This window comes from Oryctolagus cuniculus, chromosome 19 (genome assembly GCF_051225735.1).
Source record: "Oryctolagus cuniculus isolate XC-2025 breed Fujian yellow rabbit chromosome 19, ASM5122573v1, whole genome shotgun sequence".
Taxonomy (NCBI): domain Eukaryota; kingdom Metazoa; phylum Chordata; class Mammalia; order Lagomorpha; family Leporidae; genus Oryctolagus; species Oryctolagus cuniculus.
Genome location: NC_142885.1, coordinates 6,641,450 through 6,662,015, shown reverse-complemented (window position 1 = coordinate 6,662,015; position 20,566 = coordinate 6,641,450). Strand labels below are relative to the sequence as shown.

Genomic DNA, 20,566 nt, shown 5'->3' with positions numbered 1-20,566 from the left:
AGAGGAAGAGTATGAGAGAGAGAGAGGAGAGAAGATAGAGTAGAGACACGAGCCAAGAGAGAGGAGCCAAGAGAAAAGAACCAAGAGAACACAGGTGCAGGAACAGGCCCTTTTAAAACTTTGCCCGAGGGTGGGCAGGGAAGCAGGAGCAGCGAATCCCATTAGGATGGGGGTGGAGCCTGGCTCAGGTAGCTGGGCCAGGAGGCCACCTGGCTAAAACTGCACCAGTTTCCTAACACCCAGAACCGCCAGGACTCAACCCCTCCCAGCAGGGAGGACTTGGCCGCTTTTTGGGTGAAGGACATTGCTTTTGCACCAATAAATCTGGTAGCTTTAGGATCCACGTGGACGGAAGGCCTATACTTCCAGGAATGAAGAAGTCCCTGCCTGTACTTGAGGGGAAAAAAAGTCCTTGTCAAGGTCCCTGCGGGTGCCTAAAGGTCAACCAATGAGGATCAGACCTGCCTCAACCTTTAACCCCCATGCCCTGAATCTATAAAAGGAACCCTCCCAATCTCTGAAGCGCGACTTCCCCAGCACACACACACACACACACACACACACACCTGCTCTGTTGGGACCAGGGAACCTCGCCTGGGAGCGGAATTCTAATAAAAGCCTGTGAATTAATTGATTCCTCTGCCTGGGAAGATTTGTTACGCGCCGGACACCTTGCAAAATCGAGTGTAGTGAGAGACGGATCAAAAGCACTAAACGCGCTAATGAGAGGTTTTCACAAGGTGACTGCCCGTGTTGGCCATCTTTTCCGCCACAATGTCTCCAGTACCTCCTTTTGTCATCATAATCCCAGTGCTATTTCCGCCATGTAGGAATAATTAACGTATTCTGCAGCTTCCTGCAGGAACGATGACTCCGCCATCTCGCAGGAGCAACACAAGACCGCTCTTCTTCAATCAACCCCGGAGTATAGATCCTCGCTCAGCTCCCGCCCCCGTCAATGCCCGTATCAGCAGGAAGTAGCCAGAGAGAAACCAGCACCCCTTCCCCTTATCTATACTCAGGACTGATGGAACGAGGACATAAGCCTCAGCCATTCTAGATCAGTGCCCAAAAGACAGAGAAAATCTATCCCTTGTCCCTGAATCTCAGTTCAGTCTTGCACCCTATTGTCTTCACCCCACCCCCACCCCCTCTATTCCCTGCCAAGATCAGAAGCCAGTGGGCCAAACTTTAAAGACCTGTATGGAGGAATTCAGCTTTGCCTGCTGCCCCCTACCCCACCCCAACCCCTAGCCCACCCAGGATATAAGAAAGCCCAGCTCCTGGGGTCTGGACCTGCCGCCACGTGTTCAGTCAGCGTCCACGCGGCCGGCAGTTGATCGCCCACCTCTGCAGACTTATTTTCTAAATAAATGCGGTCTGGCTGCAGATTTGTACCCTGTGTCCTCTCTGTTCTGCGCCCCTTTCCTACACTGGGCATCCCAAGGGGCGGCTTAACCTGCTGCACGACAATGCTCTCCAACTCCAATTTCATTTTTCTACAAAGTTCCCCCTCACTCCAGCTGTCAGCAGGATCTACATTATCATTGTTCTCATCTTACAACTGTGTAAACAGATGCCCAGAGTGCCTGAGGCCAACATTCAGAGACTCAAAGTGATGTTATCCCCGATATCAAAAGAAGCAACGGGGCTCAATCACAGACAGGAAGCGGCATATTTTTAATATTTATTTGAAAGGCAAAGTTAGCGAGGGGGAGGCACAGAGATCATCTATCTGCCAATGGCCCAGGGCTAAGCCAGGCTGAAGCCAGCAGCTTTACCCCAGGCTCCCATGCAGGTGGCAGGGGCCCACGCACCTGGACCATCTCCCACCTCCTTTCCAGGTGCATTAGCAGGGAGCTGGATTGGAAATGGAGCAGCAGGATCTGGAACCAGAGTTCTAGGGGCTGCTGGCCCTGCAGGCAGCAGTTTAACCCACTAGGACACACTGTCAGACTGTTTTGTTTTGTTTAATTTACTTGAGAGGTAGACAGAGAGAAACTGATCAATCTTCCATCCACTGCTTCACCCCCTGAATTCCCAATACAGCCAGGAGCCAGGAGCTCCATCCAGGTTTCCCTGCATTCGCAGCAGGACCAGGCCATGGAGACATTGCCTGCTGCCTCCCAGGGCGAGCATCAGCCCGGAGGTGGAGTCGGGAGCAGAGGCAGAGAAGCACTCTGAGGGATGTGACAACCCGAGGGGCGTCCTAACCACAAGGCCACACATCCGCCCTGGATTCCCTCCTCGATTCCCTCCAGAAGAGAATCCACAGGGCTCCTGAGCGATGGCTGCCAGCACTTCCGATGCTGCCTGTCTGCTCTATCACGGGCAGCCTCCACGTTCTCCTATTTGCATAGCCACACGTCCAAGGAGCTTTGCCCCCTCGTGGTAGCCCTGACAGCTACCCAGGGTGCACCTGGGCAAACTGTATGTCAGAGAGTCTAGCTGGTGTTTAACGGGTGAGTGACCAGATGGGGACTAGAACTCTGCCCCCCATTCCTAACCCAATGCCACTCCCAATGGACACCTTGTCCCAGTCTAAGAAGGGAAAAGGACAGGAGGGAGAGCAAGGCGGTGCTGCAGTGGTGGCCCTGGGAGCCACTGGACTCGCCTCAGTTGCTGCTGTAATAAAAGTCTACTTTTGGGCCAGCGTCGCGGCTCAATAGGCTAATCCTCCGCCTTGTGGCGCCAGCACACCGGATTCTAGTTCCGGTCGGGGTGCCGGATTCTGTCCTGGTTGCCCCTCTTCCAGGCCAGCTCTCTGCTGTGGCCCAGGAGTGCACCAAGTGTCCTTGGGCCCTGCACCCCATGGGAGACCAGGAGAAGCACCTGGCTCCTGCCATTGGATCAGCGTGGTGCGCCGACCGCAGCGCGCCCGCCGCGGCGGCCATTAGAGGGTGAACCAACAGCAAAAGGAAGACCTTTCTGTCTCTCTCACTGTCCACTCTGCCTGTCAAAAAATAAAAATAAAAAAAAGTCTACTTTTGAGGGGGAAGGGCAGGAAACCTGGGGCTCATTCAGCAGACCTAGACTGGAAGAGGTGGAGGCAAGGCTGACATGAGCATCCTTGGACACTGGAGCAGGTGGTGCACCGGGAACGCGAGCCCGGGCTTCATGCTGCGCTTTGAAAACTGCAGCCAAGACACGGTGGTGCAGGCCAACCCCGCTCTGTACCGCGCTTCCACGTTCTATACACACACTGACACTGTCCTCCCGCGGTCTGCCCGCCAGCCTTCTCCCCTGCACAGTCAGCACTGTTGCTACTGAGCTAGGATTCACATTCAGTGAACACACAGAACCTAAGTATATAGTCTGAGAAATCTTAAAAAAAAAAAAAAAGACCTATTTAAGAGGCAGATTAACAAGAGTAACAGACAGTGCCAGCCCCTCTGATAAATCTTTAAAAAGAAAAAAAAATTTGTAAGTCAGAGTTACAGAGAGAAGGAGAGGCCGAGAGAGAGAGAGAGAGAGAGAGAGAGAGAGAGAGAGAGATCTCCCATCCGCTGGTTCACTCCCCAAATGGCCACAATGGCTGATCAGAAGCCAGGAGCCAGGAGCTTCTTCCAGGTCTCCCATACGGGTGCAGGGGCCCAAGGACCTGCACCATCTTCTACTGCTTTCCTAGGCCAAAGCATAGAGCTGGATGTGAAGTGGAGCAGCTGGGACTCGAACCAGCGCCCATATGGGATGCCAGCACTGTAGGTGGCAGCTTTACCCACTACACCACAGTGCTGGCCCCTTGATGGGTCTTTAAAAATGTATTTGAGAAAGATTGAGTGAGGCTGCCACTGTGGTCTAGGTTAAGCCTCCACCTGCAGTACCAGCATTCCATAAGGTTTGAGTCCCGGCTGCTCCACTTCCAATCCAGCTCGCTGCTAATGTGCCTGGGAAAGCAGCAGAGGGTGGTCCAAGTGCTTGCACCTCTGCATCCATGTGGAAGACCAAGAAGCTGCTCCTGGCTCCTGGCTTCAGCCTGGCCCAGCCATTTGCCATTGCAGCCGTTTGGGGAGTGAACCAGTGGATGGAAGATCAATATCTATCCATCTCTCTCACCGTTTCTATCTTGGCCTTTCAAACCTTTAGAAGAGAAAAACAAAGAGCTCACTCCCATCTGTTGAAGTCCCAGCTGCGCCACTCCGATCTGGCTCCCTGCTGAGGTACCTGGGAAAGCAGTGGAGGATGGTGCAAGTGCTTGGGTTCCTGCACCCATATGGGAGCCCTGAATGGGGCTCCTGGCTTCAGCCTGGCCCAGCCCCGGCTACTGTGCCGTTTGGGGAGTGAACCAGTACATGGAAAAATCTCTCTCCCTCTGACTCTGCCTTTTAAATAATATACATTTTTTTTAAAGATTTGTTTTATTTATTTGAAAGAGTTACAGAGAGAGGTAGAGACAGATCTTCCATCCGCTGGTTCACTCCCCAGATGGCCGCAACGGCCAGTGTTGTGCCGATATGAAGCCAGGAGCTTCTTCCTACGTGGGCACAGGGGCACAAGGACTTGGGCCACCCTCTACTGCTTTCCCAGGCCATAGCAGAGAGCTGAATTGGAAAAGGAGCTGCGGGCGCCACAGCTCACTAGGCTAATCCTCCTCCTGTGGTGCCGGTACACCGGGTTCTAGTCCCGGTCGGGGCGCCGGATTCTGTCCCGGTTGCCCCTCTTCCAGGCCAGCTCTCTGCTGTGGCCCGGGAAGGCAGTGGAGGATGGCCCAAGTGCTTGGGCCCTGCACCCCATGGGAGACCAGGAGAAGCACCTGGCTCCTGGCTTCGGATCAGCGCAGTGTGCTGGCCGCGGCAACCATTGGAGGGTGAACCAACGGCAAAGGAAGACCTTTCTCTCTGTCTCTCTCTCTCACTGTCCACTCTGCCTGTCAAAAATAAAAAGAGGAGCAGCCAGGACTAGAACCAGCACCCATATGGGATGTTGGCACTGCAGGCCAGGGCTTTAACCCACTGCACCACAGCGCCGCCCCCTCAAATCTTAAAATTATTTTAAAGTCAGAGTTACACGGAGAGGGAGAGACAGCGACAGACAGATCTTCCATCTGCCAGCTCACTGCCAGATGGCCAGAACAGCTGGGTCTGGGCCAGGCTGAAGCCAGGAGCTTCATGTAGGTCTCCTACACGGGTGGCAGGGATAAACACTTGGTCCATCCTCAGTGCTTTCCCAGGTCATTAGCAGGGAGATGGACTGGAAGTGGAGCAGCCAGGACACACAGCAGTTGCTCACATGGGATGCCGACGTCTCCGGCAGAGACATTAACTGCTACGCCACAATCCAGTAACTGGAGCTTCTCCAGGGCCTCCCGGGCTCTGCATCAGCAGGGAGCTGGAACCAGGAGTTGGAGCCGAGAACTGAACCTAGATACTCTGATGCAGAGTCTGAGCAAACCTGGTCATTAGGCCAGACACCAACCCCCTGGCGGGCTTAGATGAAGGCATCCACTCACGTAACTCAAACCCAATCAGGACAGACAGGTGTCCATCATCTCAGAGCAGCTCCTTCACGTCTCCGTCTACCACCCACCCTGCCGCGGGCTCCACATCTCAAACACCCAAGCTCTGTGGCCCTGTGCTCACTGGCGGCCCCGAGTGAGCATCTGCCCACCCTGCCATCAGCCCGACAGACAGCTCACATCCTGGAGCCGGTCCCGGAGACACAGGTCACCACGCGTTCCTCTCCCTGCCCATCATCGTGAGGCCTCCTCCTCCTGTACCATTCGCACAGCTTACTTCTCTCTCAGCCCCCTAGACTTCAGGCTCGGTTATCCACAGCCATCACCTGCGACCAAGCAGCCGCTGAGAGACAGGGAGAGGATGGCTGTGACCATCTCAGCGACAGAACAGGCTGTGCATTCGAAACACGTAGCCTCATCCCCACAGCAGTCGCCGGCCTCCAGCGCCCAGTGGCACCGGCGCTCACTTAATCTAACCTCTTACATTAAAAACAGAGACACAGCAAACAGAAAGGTCGCTTACTGCCCAGAGCGCATTCATAGCCATGTGTTCATGTCCTTTGTTTGAAATGCAGTAGGATGTTGATACAAATAGGATGAGTATGAGCCCGCCCACGTACACGGCTGAAGCCTTTAGCCGACTGAAATCTGAGGCTCTGTTATTAGGAATAAATGATAATTTTTTGATCAATAGAGGACAAGCGAGTCTGCCCGGGACGAACGCAGACCCAGAGTCCCTCATTCACGCATCTCCTAAGCGTCTCCCAAGAGCGACTGCATCACTGTCTCTGCGGAGCAAGGAGAGACCGTCTGCTCTCAGGTCCAGCCGCAGACCGTGGGAGGCAAACGCTTCCTCCACAGTGGACACACCACTGGCCGGCTCCAGGACAGAGGGCAAGGACGTGGAGTGGGAGTGGGAGACCTGGGGGAGGCCCCGTGCCCCTCCCCGCTCCCCGCTCTGCCTCCTGAATGCGTCTTAGTTTAATTCAGAACCAGCGATTCTGCACGGGGTGATGACTCAGCAGCTGCCTTGGCCACAGGCACAGGCTGCAAGCCGAGATTCTCACAGCAGGGAGCTGAGAATGGTTGAAAAATGCACGTTCTCTCCAGGAAAGCAAGTGCCCCGGGACGGAGGCCACGTTCTGTGTCCGGCACAGTTTCCAGTGCGTACGGGTTGAGAATCCCTACTCTGAAAACCCAAAGTGATCCAAAACCTGAAACTTCCTTGAGTACCAACCTGACACCCTAAGAGGAAAGTTCCACACTCATTCAATGTTAGGCAAGTAGGTTTGAGTTCGTATAACCAAACACTTGCAGGGCCAGTGCTGTGGCATAGAGGGTTAAAGCCCTGGCCTAAGCACTGGCATCCCATACGGCAAGGAGTAGGAGCGCCAGGTCAAGAGTTAAGAGTCAGGGGCCAGCGCTGTGGCATAGCCAGTAAAGTCACCACCTGCAGTGCCAGCATCCCATATGGACACCAGTTCGAATCCTGGCTGCTCCACTTCCAATCCAGCTCTCTGCTATGGCCTGGGAAAGCAGTGGAAGACCCAGAAGAAGCTCTTGGTTTTAGACTGGCACAGCTCTGGCCATTGTGGTCAACTGGGGAGTGAACCAGCAGATGGAAGACCTCTGCTTCTGCTTCTCTGTAACTCTGCCTTTCAAATAAATAACTCAATATTTAAAAAACCACTTGCTTATGGCCAGCATATGTTCAGTCAGGGATATGCTGAGGCTGAATAGTGCTCGGGGTGGGCGAGACCCAGAAGCCTTGTGCTGGCTCGATGTGCACAGACTTGGTGTCACACTGGACTATTTAAACCACTGCATAAGAATTACCTTTACCTTTGACTCTCTGCATAAGGTATATAGACAGCTCATTATGTACAAGCATACACAGATATCCCAGAATCCAAAGCACTTCTGGGCCTAAACATCTCAGATACGGGATCCTGAACCCGGACAGGCATTGATAAAACTATGTTTTAGTGTGTCATGAGTACAGTGTGACAGGTTGGTTTAGATATTCCCACTTCTGGGCTGCGTGATTGGAGCAGCAGTTAAGACGTTGCTTGGGACACCAGCATCCCATATTGCAGTTCTGGGTACGAGTCTGGCTCCACTTCCAACTCTAGCTCCTGCTAATGCACATCCTGGAAGGCGGCAAGTTAAGCTGCTGCTTGCAACGCCAGCATCCCCTGTGGACGGCCGGTTCTCGTCCCCGCTGGAGGCCTGTCTGCTCCCTTGCTATCTAGCTCTCTGCTAATGAGCCTGGGAAGACAGAGGGTGGCTGCCAAAGTAACTGGATTTCTACCACTTATGTGGTAGACCCAGGTAGAGTTCCTGGCTCCTGGGCCATCAGGGGGTGAACCCACAGATACCAGATGGATCTTGATCTCAATCCCTCTCTCTCCTCTCTCCCCCTTCCTTCTCACTCTGCACCTTTCAAATAATTTTAAAAGATTTATTTATTTATTTGATAAGCAGAGAGAGAGAGAGAGAGAGAGAGATAGACAGAGAAAAGTCACTCCCCAAATGATTTCAACAGCCAGAGCTGGGCTGATCTGAAGCCAGGAGCTCCATCTGGGTATCCCATGGCAGTGCAGGGGCCCAAGGACCTGGGCCATCTTCTGCTGCTTTCCCAGGCCATAGCAGAGAGCTGGATCGGAAGTTGAACAGCCAGGACTTGAACCGGTGCCTATACTATATGCTAGCACTGCAGGTGACAGCTTTACCTGCTATGCCTGTGCCAACGAGGAAAAAACCGGGAAACGAAGAACTCAACAACCCTTCTCAGAGCTGTCCCAGCAGTGAGGTCAGGGCGAGCTGCGGGCCCCTAAAGGACATGTTGCACCCTTCCCTCCTCCGCTCACCCCACTTCCTCCCTTGGTGCCTACCAGACCCTTCTCAACTCCTTCAATGCAAACGGCCAAGCAGGTGAGCTGCACAGGGCAGTTATGAGACAGTAAAAGGAAAGCTTCGAAGAGCCCCCTACCCTTCCCCTCTCCCAACACTCCCCCCCCATCCAGTGGCAAATTCCCTCCTTAACCAGATAAAAACCTGAGTTCTAAACAAATCTGCACAGTCTCTCTCCAAGCACACACTGTCGCCGACCTCTGCTTCAAGTAAACAACCCGTCTCTGTCAAGGTCAGTCTCCGTGTACTTTTTCTGTCTCTCCTTTCTGGGGGTACGAAAGGCCTGAACCCCGAGCTATTCCACACCTAACACCCCCAGGTTGGAGACAGACAAGTACCCAATGCAGAGAGTCACAACTTACCCAGGCAGTCAACCGCGAGTGGGGATTTCCACAGGAAGCAGCCCAGGCCTGGGGAAGCTTGCTGGAGGCTGAGACGGAGAGACCCCGGAATCTGCAGGGCAGGTTCTGCAGCGGCCCAGGTTTTGTGAGAAGGAGCTGGCCCAGGTCCTCACGATCACCGCACTAGAGACGCGGTGGCCCTCGGGCGTCAGGGCCTGCCTCACCTGGAGAAGGCGAGGGCTCGCATCCAGCCAGGTGCCGCTGGGCTTTGGCCCAGGTTCTGACAATAACCACACTGGAGAAGCGGCCCCTCGGGCTTCAGGGCCTCCCTCACCTGGGGAAGGCGAGGGCTCGCACCCACCCAGGTACCGCTGGGCTTCCACTTGAGGGAGGACAAACCCCGCCCCCTGCCCCGCCCTCCCGCCCCCGTCCTGTCCCATCCGCAGGCGGGATGTCAGCCCTGGTGCAGTTCACAGTCCCCACACAGTTCCCCGCAGACTCGGCCCACGGCGAGAGCGGGCGGCTCCTGCGCATCTGAGTTTGATCGCCAGGGCCTCGCGGTGACCATCAGAGGACAGGCCCCTCGTGCCGGGCATGCGGAAAGCGGCTCGCTCCAGCCCCCCCAGCATGGTCGTCTTCTTAAACGAGGTCTGCCCGCCACAGGAGGGACCAGGTAACCAGAGCCTAACCTGCTGGGCTCATCAGCACCCCCCTCCCCGGGGACACAAATGACCCAGGTGTAGTGCCCCCGGCCACCCTCTCTCACTGAAGGGGTGAGGGGGGCTGCGAAGCACTTGCAGTCCAGGGGCACAGCAAGACCAAAAGACTGCAGGCCGACCAGGGGCCATGGAACCCCTCCACATACTCAGCACCGCCTTGCCGTCCCCTCTCCCCCACCCACGGGGTACTGGTTCCACGACTCCCCGTGAGCACTGAGATCTGAGAATATGCACGCCCCTCATACTGAAGGGCAGAGGGTCTTCACACAACCTACTCGCAACCACACAGGTCACCTCTAGATGGAGAGGGGCACTGCGGTGCAGTGGGCTAAGCCACCATCGGGACGCCTACATCACACATCGGAATGTCAGTTCGAGTGCTGGCTGCTCTGCTTCCAATCCAACTCCCTGCTAGTACACCTGGGGGGAAGCAGAGGCTGGTCCGAGCACTGGGATCACTGCCATCCATGGGGGAGACCTGCCTGGATTCCTGGCTCCTGGCTTCAGCCTGGCCCCTGGCTATTGAAGGCATTTGGGGACTGAACCTGCAGGTGAAAGATCTGTGTGTGTGTGTGTGTGTGTGTGTATCCCTCTCTGTTGCTCTGCCTTTTAAATAAATATTAAAACAGAGATTTATTTACTTATTTATTTGAAAGGCAGAGTGACAGAGAAGGAGAGACAGAGAGATCCTCCATCCACTGGTTCACTCCCCAAATGGCTGCAACGGCCAGGGCTGGGTTAAGCCTAGGTTGAAGCCAGGAACCTTGAACTCCATTCTGGCCTCCCACATGGATTGTGGAACCCAAGTATTCAGGCCATCTTCCACTGTTTTTCCCAAGTGCAATAGATCAGAAGTGGAGCAGCTTGGACTCAAAACTGGTGTTTAGGGGCTAGCACTGTGGTGTAGAAGGTAAAGCCACTGCCTGCAGCCAGGCATCCTATACTGGTGCTGGTTTGAGTCCAAGCTGCTCTACTTTGAATCCAGCACCCATGTGGAGGACCACTACACCCACGTGGGAGACCCGGAAGAAGCTCCTGGCTGCTGGCTTTGAACCAGCACAGCTCTGGCCACTGTGGCCACTTGGGGAGTAAACCAGAGGATGGAAGATCTCCGTCTCTCCCTGTGTCTCTAATTCTGCCTTCAAATAAATAAATAAATCTTTAAAAAAATAGCCTTGAAAAACAAAACATCAAAACTGGTGTTTATATGGAATGCCAGCGTCACCATGGAGCCAGGGACATTATCAGAGATCAAGAGGGAATCCCACAGTGATAAAGCGGTCACTTCTCCAAGGACATGTATGCCCCCAGCACCAGCATCAACATACGTAAGGCAGAGAGTGTTAGAGGTCCCACCGCACTCGAAGACCTGCCGTAAAACCAGCAGCCCCGGCACTGGTGAAAGAACAGAGAGCCAGGTCACGGACTCTCAGAGCTGGCTCACATCTGACGGGGACAGAAGTTGTCTGGAACAACCGCACAGCCACAGGCAACATAGCAGTGAGCCCAGACACAGGCCTCCGTGGCTCCCAGCTTTCTGGAGACTACCAAAGGCCCGAGCCCTGGAAACACACACCGGCTTCATTACAGGGCGGTCACCCACAGGACTGCTCCGCCCCCGCCCCCGCAGGGCTGCTCTGCCTGGTTGCAAGGTTCTGCCCTGCATTGCTGAACGGCCGTTCACACGCACGTGTTTCTGCAACATCAGGGGTCACGCGTTTGGAAAATATTGGTCACTCAGTGATGCACTAACAGGAAAAAAAAAATAAAAGCTGGTTTTCCTTCTGCTTTCTCCCCCGCCCCCTGCCCTCCACTGTGCCAAGCAGTTCTCCTGATCTCTGTGGATACTCCCTGGGTTTCCACCTCACAAACCCCACAGGCTCGGGGCTCAGCCCCACGAGGCGCCCCCACTTCAGACGCCGGCTCCAAGTCCAGGCATCCTGTCCTGATATAAGTTGGGGGTTTTGGTGACCCTCCCCCCAGCTCCGTGGTTTCAAGAATTTGCCAGAATGGCTCATAGAACTCAGGCAAACGCTTTGCTCTTGGGAACAGCCAAATGCAAGTGAGAACACAGGGCAAGGTAGGGAGAGGGGTGCCCCACGCCCCAGCACCTCCAGGTGCTCATCAACCCAGAAGCTCTCCGAATCCCACTCTTTATTGCTTTTCTCAAAACAGGGGCAGGATGGAGTAAGCCATTGGCCGTTAGTGATGAACTTCTCCTGGCCCCTCCACGAGTCAGCCGGGACCCCTGGCAATCAGCCCTGATCTTCGGCGGCTTCGCAGAAGGCGCCTCGACCACGTAAGTTCAGGTGTGGTTGAGAAAGGGGCTTCCTGGAAAACAGCAGAAGATGCTGCGTGCACCTGGGCCTCTCCAGGGCTGCTGCAGGAGCCGGGGACAAAAACCAAACCCGGGGAAATATCAGGACAAAAGATGAGCCTGGCTTCTCTCTCGTCTCTCCGGAAATTGCCCGTGTTTTAGGAACCCCGGCCAAGAGCGAGCACCGCAAGACAAATTTCTTCTATCACAAGAGCGCGGCAGCTTTTCTGAATGCCGACACGTTTCATGAAATATCAGAAAATCACATCTGTTACTATCGCCACCTATCTCGTCAGGAACGTTTTCAAGTGATGGGAAGCTGTCAGGTGCACAGTGGCGGACATAAATCTTCCAAAATTCTAATCTTCTCTTGAAAGCTCAAGTGTTACCATTGGCAACAAATGCACAGTTATCTATCTCCTTTGAAGTGAGAGGCTCACTTTGCTCAGTTCGAGGAAATGTCTGTGTGCAGCCGGGTCTGAATTATCAGGGTTTACCAGTCAGTCCGCCATTCCTGCACGACAGCTGTCCAAACGCGCTCAGCGCAGCTCAGGAGCGCAGGCGCCGCACAAACTCCCTGCGGGTGACTCCTGTGTTCTGCGCACACTCCCCATCTCGCATTCAGAACGATAAAAAGACACGTACTCCAGCATCTACATTTAGTAAGATTAATAAATTCTGCTTGTGGAAGCGTAATCGTAAATGAAACCAGAATCTTGCTTTCTCTGCCATTGTGTGGTAGCCAGAGAAATACTATGCGAGTCTCTCTGGTGCCATCGTCCTCATTAGTGCTGAGATGCCAACATTTCTACCCATCTCTGCGTTTGCACCATCAGCAAAAGTATTCAACACAGTGAGAAATGAAAAATTACAAAGTAAGTAGCATTGCAATTGTTGTAGGCAGGCACTCAGGATACAATTGATCAGGTTTGTGAGCTGGGAGGCCACGCCTTCACCACGCTCCTGTGTGACCGCACCTGTGCACCCACCTGCCAATCAGGCTAAGTAACCACTCCCCTTTAGAAGTGAATTAAAGGCTTGGAACACAGTGAACCCGGCCCTTTTGGCCTTTTGCCCTGGACCCCCTTGCTGCCCCTGCACCTTCGGGCACATGGCCTTCGGGCCACCTGCCCCATGCCTCCTGGCCACCCGCTCCATGCCTCCTGGCCTGCCTGCTCCTCCATGTAGCTGGCTCCTGGTGCTTGGTATGAACCCAGATTTCCCCCTCTCTTAGATAGGGTCCTCACTCTCCTATGCATTTCTCTCACTGAATAAAAAGCTTAAAACTTATCATGCTGCCTCATTCATTTGTGCCAGTATTCAGAATTCTCTGAATATTAGGCAAGAACCCACACAGGCTTGGTAATATTCTGGATCCATTAATAAGCACCTGGTAATATAATTGGCACCTCATACTCTGATATTATTTGGCGACCCAGATGGGACTTCTAAGGGGTATGCCTCTGATAACACTATGACAACAGGTTTGACCTCACAGGCTCCCCAAAGGGCTTGCAGCGACCTCTGGGTTCTGCAGACCCCGCTGAGAAGCAGAACTCTGCAATGCGTTACAATTACATGTGGCTGTGCAGGGCTGAACCCGCAGTCCGAACGCTGAGAGAAGGCAGGACTTTATGGATGGGTTCCCCCAAAGGTGGAACCTTGGCACTTGAGAAACTGGCAGAAGCAGGAAAACCACTCTCTCCTTCCCCCCTTCACCTCTGCAGCACAAAGACCTCACGGGAGAGGCATGCTCCCATATCTGGAGGAATGGCGCTGGAGAGACGCCAAGGAGGATCTGACAGATGAGTCAGAGCTCCCCGTGGCCTCCCGTGCACCATCAAACCCAAGCATACGGACGCATGAGTTTCCCTGTTTCTTTGGGTCTTCTCTTGCCAATCTGTCTTTTGTTACAGGGACTCAGCCATAAACCAAGTGATGAGAAATTTTCTGTGAGAAAAGTGCCTGTTGATTTAACAGCTGAATGGCAGACAGGCATTCAAAACACATTAGTAGGATCTGATTCTTCTCCTGGATATGTCCTTTTTAAACCTGGGTACAGGGACAGGCATTTGCCTAGAGGCTGGGATGCTGCTTGGGACACAGTGGGCGGGTTCCAGTCCCAGCTCCGCTCCTGACTCCAGCCTCCTGCTCATGGCAACTTCGGGAAGCAGCAGGTGCTGGCTCAAGCGCTTGGATCCCTGCTACCGAGGCAGGAGACCTGAATGCTAAGCCCCCGCTAATGTGGGCATCTGGGGAGTGGACTAGCTGATGGGAGATCCCTGTCTGTCTTTCGGTCCTGCCTTTCAAATAATAAATAAATAAAAACCACAAATCTGGGTGCAGAGACAGGTAGAGAGGGCAGAACAAAAAGCAATGGCTGCGTGCAGTGGAAACTGGAACCTGGAAAATCTCCTGGGTTTTAGGCCAGGCTCCGACACTAACAGCATGCAGACCCTTGCCCTCTGCTTTCCACCTATTAATGCCCCTGTGACATCATATCCACTCTTCCAAAGCAGGTGCATCTACCAGTGGTGCTGAGCAAGGCTGTGTTAATTGATACACATCTGCATTCTAGAAGCAGAGAAAGAGAGCTGGTTCATTCTCCAAGTGCCTCAAAACAAGGAGCTACAAGACCGCACAGTCATGCAAAACAGCAGCCTGGGACACGGGACTGCACGCAGAGCAGGGCCCTCGAGAAGGCTAACAAATGAGGCAGCCCTAGCAGTCCCCAGCTTCCTGCTGGAGGCAACTTCTGAATCAAGGACACAGCAGGGAAGCTAATCCAAGGCCAGCAGCTTCGTGGTGTGCGGGAGACAGAGACCGGCTCTCAGGAAGGCGGGGGCGGCCGGCAGGCGCAAGGCTTTGTGGGGAGCAATCCGGACTGGACTGAGTTACTGGAATTAAGACTTATTCTATGCATCTGCTCTCCCACAATATGGCGCTGGGAGAGAAGTAAACAGCTTCTGCACAGCTGCCTCCAGTTCAACTAATAAACTGTAGGACTTGCTCCTGATTGGAGGAGAGCAGCGTACTCGGCGTGTGGGCAGCCGAGTTGGGATTGGCGGAGGAGGACTATAAAGGAGGAGAGAGACGGCATGCACCAGGAACATCTATGGGGAACATCTAAGGGGAACATCTAGCTGAAGGAACACCTGTGCAGCCCCCAAGAGAGCCGGCCGGCGGTGTGCCGCTCCCCTGCAGAAGTGGGGAATGTGGCCAGGGGGAACTGCCCTTCCACGGAGGTGGAAGGGATAGTAGCCAACCCGGGAAGAACCAGCAGCAAACCCGGGGAGGGCCGAGCAGACGAAAGAACAGCGCAGGGTCCTGTGTCGTTCCTCCACGAAGAGGGGGAGCGACAGGCTTGGTTCTGGAGAGGCCAGGGTGGTAGAGTTTCTGTTAAAGCAGAAGGGAGAGCACAGAAGATGGGTGGGGGAGTGGGAGTCTGTCCTTGTGAGGGTCTCAGGTTACACACATAGTGGGAAAACATTATTTGAGGATGGGGTGTGGTAAGATAAGGCTCATGTCATAAGCCTTAGCAAAAAACGGTAGAATATTAATACAAACAGCATTAGCTGATAAGTCGATAGTGGAGATAAAATGGAACTCACAAAATTAATTCAATCCAAGGAAAGGGGGAAAACAAACAACGGATGGAAGAATCAGGTAGAGAACAAACTGCAAGACAGCAGGCGCGGACTCAGCCGTATCAAAAATTCCAGTAAGTTAGGGGAATCTAAACATCGTTCACGTCAATTTAAAAATACATCTCCACTCTTTCTTCCCACCCCAATCCTGCTATTCCTGAATTTCACCGGCAAAGGAGACAGGGACCAAGAAGGGTCCCTTAGATACTTAACCAAATGTAAAGAAGTGAGGAAAAATATACTTACTGTTGGAAAATAAAACTTGGGACTGGCATTGTGGTGCAGTGGGTAAATTGGCATCCCATATGGGTGCCTGTTCAAGTCCTGGCTGTTCCACTCCTGACCCAGCTCTCTGCTAATGTGCCTGGGTAAAGCCGTAGAAGATGGCCCAAGTGTTTGGAACCTGCCACCGACGTGGGAGACCTGGAAGGAGCTCCTGGCTCCTGGCTTCCACGAGCGACCATCTGGGGAGTGAACCAGTGGATGGAAGATGGATCTCTGTCTCTCTCTCTCCTGCCCTCCAACCCCATAACTCTGACTTTCAAACAAAAACACTTCTCTCAGTCGAGAGAACATTTCTCTTTGCACGGGTTTTTCGGTGCAGTCTTGCTCTCTGTCCAGGAACTGTGGAAAGCACCGCCTGTCTCAGGACCATCCCGCTTTGCAGGGTTTGGGCTTCCAGAAGCTCCTGGACTGCACATGATGCGCTGTACCCCGTGGGGTCCCCGTGGCCAGTAAGCCGGCACCTGAGCCTTCCACTCAGCTTTCCAACGTCATCTCAAGGATGAGCAGGACAGAATTTTTGCCCAGTTGTTCCCATAATGCAGCCACTGAAGAACGTCTCATCTGAAATGGGGCTCGTTTAAACCAGACTAAACACTGCAACTCACTCAGTCAGCCAAGGTACTTCTCCAAAATGTCTACCAACCTATGAGTGAATTCAGAAATAACCATCTTATTCTGCAGTTTTCTAAATGTAGTTGAAAAGTTATGGCTAGGCAAGGCTGTAACCAGAACCTGTGTGGCTCAGAGGTGGTCCTGGCGGCGTGGTCTGAACATGACAGGCTGTTGGAGTTGATAAAGACAACAGACCCAGCTCTATGCGATCAACAAACCTACAGGTGTCGCGGATTTCAAGACTCCTCTCTGACTAACCGCCAGAAAACCCGTAAGGATATAGATTTGGGCACAGGGACACTCCACTGAGCTACAGCAGAACCAGTATTACGGGGCCGGCACTGGGGCGTGGTGGCTTCCGCTCATGATGCCGGCATGTGATCCTGTATCAGAACAAGGTTCTAGTCCTGGCTGCTCTGCTTCCAATCCGGCTTCCTGCTGATGGGCTTGGGGAGGCAGCAGATGATGGCCCAAGGGTTTGGATCCCTGATATCCATGTGGGAGATCCTGGTGGAGTCCTCGGCTCCTGGCTTAGGCCTGGGCCAGCCTGGCTGTTGTGGCCATTTGGCGAGTGAATCAGTGGGTGGATGATCTCTGTCCGTCTGTACCTCCCTCTCTGTCCTGCTCTGTCTTTGGAATACAAACATTCATACATATATCTTTCAGAAAAGGACCCATATTCTTTCCAAATGTACCTGGGAAATTCATGCAAGTAGGCCGTATAACAAACCTCCATAATACTTTTCAAGGTGACAGCATACAAAGCATAATATCCGGATACAAAAGACTTAAACTAGAAATTAGTAAGAGAGATACCTAGAAAACTCTCCAAATAATGGAAGAATTAAGAACACAATTCTAAATAATCCATGGATCAACAAAAAGAATCACAAAGGAAATAAGAAAATGTTTTAAATTGAATGGAACTTTTAAAATATATATCAGAATGTGAAACTTCTAATCTTTAATTTTTTTTCCATTTTATTTGAAAGGCAGAGGGAAAAAAGAGAGATCTTGTCTCCCTCTCCCTCCCCCTCCCTCTCTCTCTCTATATCCCTCTGCACTCTATTTCTCCCTCTCTAACTCTGCCTTTCAAATACATATTTTTTAAAATGGGGACAAAATTTAAATAGAAACTCCACAAAAGAAGACTGTTAGGGAACCATTCATGGAGAAAGTAACTGTAGCGCCGTTTGAAAGAAAGTAACTTCAGTAGCGCAACTTGAAAGAAAAGTAGAAAGGTAACCACCCTAGCTGGTAAGATTTGAAAACGGGCTGCCTAACTAGATGGCCTAACCACAAACTGTTGTTGCCATGACGACGGGACCCTGAGGGGTCGGAGTGTGGGCGGGGCTAGCCTCTAGAAGCTGTATATAAGGGGACCCTCAGCCGCTGTAAACCAGAGGTTGCTCAGCCTCTCTCCCCGGTCCGTAGTGCCTAGTGCCCGCGGGGAGAAGCTCCTGGTCTGTAGTGCCTAGTGCCCGCGGGGAGAAGCTCCTGGTCCGTAGTGCCTAGTGCCCGCGGGGAGAAGCTCCTGGTCCGTAGTGCCTAGTGCCCGCAGGAGTAGGCTTGAGGGATCTCTCCTCCTAGTCACCTAAAATATCAATAAAGTGTGTTTAGCTTGACCTTCCTCAGTCTCCTCGACTCTTCCTTCGCGGTAACCCGGCCAATTCCCGAAGGGGGAGATCCTGACAAAGACCAAGAAGTATAAAAGGCCACAGGCACAGGGCCTGACACGTAATTGAGCACTAGGGAGACACCAAGGGAAACCACAGGACAGGACACCGCACATCCACGGCGACGGCTAGGATTAAAGACTGGCAATGCCAGGTGTTGACATGGGGGCCACCGAGCTCCCATCCACTGCCGGGGGAGAGGGGAGGAGAGAACCGCTCTGGAAAACACTGGTGCTTCCTATCAGACCCTGCGTTTCCACACCCAGAGGAAAGCCAGCACCCCAAAACGTGTCTGCAAACGTTTGCAGCCGCTTTACTTCTGTAACCCCAAAGTGAAAACAACCCAGTGTCCATCCACAGGTGAACGGGTGAACAAACTGTGTTCTGTCCTCAGCAGGACACTGCCAGACACATCAAAGGAGTCAGTACCGATGCAGACGGCAACGTGGAAGATCTCAGAAACACGACACGCAGAAGGAGGCGGGCACAGAGGACACTCTGCAGGATCCCACCTCGATGAAACTACAGAAAACGCCACTCCAGGCCACAGGGACAGGCAGCAGGTGACGGTCTGCTGGGCACCAGGGACGGGAGTGACGGGCAGCCTGGGGGAGCGCAGGGGGGTATTTGGGGTGATGGCAATGACCTCTACCTTGATTGTTGCGCTGGTTACCTGGTATAAAATCTGTCAAAACTCACAGAAAGGTGCACTTCATCTGGGGGCCAGGTACTGTGCATAAATTATACCTCACACCATCTCTTTTCTTTTTTACAAATAATGGGCCAGACTGGCAAGAAACTACTGCTTCTAAAGGCAGACTGGGGTGAGGGATCATTCCCTCCACGCCAGGACTGGCACAGCTTCATCTAGATAAAGCTGATGGCAATACTTAGTGCTCTGGGGATCAAAGATGACACACGACTGTAACTAATGGCTGTTGTCTGCCAGCGAAAATGACTTCACAGGTGCCATGTGCGTGAAACAGAGGGTATCAGAAACGAAATAAAGTAGCACTGTGATGGCTCACAGCCACAGGCTACGGTTCTCTGCAGGCTCAGGAGTCTACTGTGTGTTTCATGCTGCATGGAATTATACCTACTATAGATAAGATGCACTTTAATAGACGGAATTCCAATGCTTCTTGCCAGGAAAATCGCCAAACGTTGTTTTTGGAAGACCCCTTGAATGCACAGGTGGTTTTTTTTTGTTTGTTTGTTTTGTTTTGTTTTTGACAGGCAGAGTGGACAGTGAGAGAGAGAGACAGAGACAAAGGTCTTCCTTTGCCGTTGGTTCACCCTCCAATGGCCGCCGCGGCCGGCGCGCTGCGGCCGGCGCACTGCGCTGATCAATCGCAGAAGCCAGGTACTCATCCTGGTCTCCCATGGGGTGCAGGGCCCAAGCACTTGGGCCATCCTCCACTGCACTCCCTGGCCACAGCAGAGGGCTGGCCTGGAAGAGGGGCAACCGGGACAGAATCCGGCACCCCGACTGGGACTAGAACCTGGTGTGCCGGCGCCGCAAGGCGGAGGATTAGCCTAGTGAGCCGCGGCGCCGGCCGAATGCACAGGTTTCAAATCTCTTTTGCATCAGGTGGCTGTTTAGCTTGGTGGTTAAGACAGCGGCACCCACATTAGAACACCCGAGTTTGACTCCCGGCTTTCTTCTGATCCATCTTCCTGCAAGTGCACACCCTGGGAGGCAGCAGTGACAGCCCAAGAAGTTGGGTCCTGGCTACCAGTGTGGGTGACCTGGATTGAGTTCTCAGCTCCTAGCTTTGGACTGGGTCAGCCCTGGTTGTTGCAGACATTTTAGGGAGTGAACCAGCAGATGGGAGAACACACGCTCGCTCGCTTTCCTTCTCTCTCTCTGCCTCCCACATAAAAATTAAAAAAGATTACACCCAAGTAAACTTTTAATTATGCTTTTTAAAATTTTTTTTATTTATTTGAAAGTCAGAGTTACACAGAGAGAGGAGAGGCAGAGAGAGAGAACTCTTCCATCTGAAGGTTCACTCCCCTACTGAGAACCGGCGCCCATATGGGATGCCAGCACTGCAGGCGGCAGCCCTACTCGCTACACCAAAGTGCAGGCCCCGACACTTACTATTTTTAAAAGATTATTTATTTGGGGCTGGCGCCGGGTGCTGGTTCTAGTCCTGGCTGCTCCTCTTCCAATCTAGCTCTCTGCTGTAGCCTGGGAAAGCAGTAGAAGATGGCCCAAGTCCTTGGGCCCCTGCACCTGCGTGGGAGACCAGGAAGAAGCGCCTGGCTCCTGGCTTCGGATTGGCACAGCTCCGGCCGTTGCAGCCATTTGGGGATTGAACCAATGGAAGGAAGACCTTTCGCTCTGTCTCTCCTTCTCACTGTCTATAACTCTACCTCTCAAATAAAAATAAATAAATAAATAAATAGAGTTACAGACAGAGAGGGAGAGAGAGAGGGAGAGAGAGAGGTCTTCCATCTGCTGACTCACTCCACAAATGGCTGCAATGGCCAGAGCTGGGCTGATCTGAAGCCAGGAGCCAGGAGCTTCACGTGGGTCTTCCGTGCAGATGCAGGGGCCCAAGTACTTCGGCCATCTTCTGCTCTTTTCCAAAGCCA

General features: G+C 53.1%; 2 long non-coding RNA genes across 7 annotated transcripts in view; one reads left to right on the top strand and one right to left on the bottom strand.

The window, feature by feature from the left end:
- The window catches only part of LOC138846974 (uncharacterized), a 67,350-nt gene that overhangs the window by 43,448 nt on the left and 3,336 nt on the right, over positions 1-20,566 (bottom strand). For 2 of the 6 annotated variants that reach the window (XR_016225769.1, XR_016225776.1), the window contains exon 1: positions 8,731-9,064. The exons of 3 other annotated variants lie outside the window; for them this stretch is intronic. This is a non-coding gene — a long non-coding RNA (uncharacterized LOC138846974). Of the gene's footprint in view, positions 1-8,730; positions 9,066-20,566 lie in introns of those variants that run through there. One more of the 6 variants, XR_016225773.1, reaches the window with a different exon arrangement.
- On the top strand, positions 9,001-12,656 carry LOC149120317 (uncharacterized). The gene is made up of 3 exons (XR_016225778.1): positions 9,001-9,074; positions 9,197-9,382; positions 11,604-12,656. It is a non-coding gene; the product is annotated as an uncharacterized LOC149120317 (long non-coding RNA).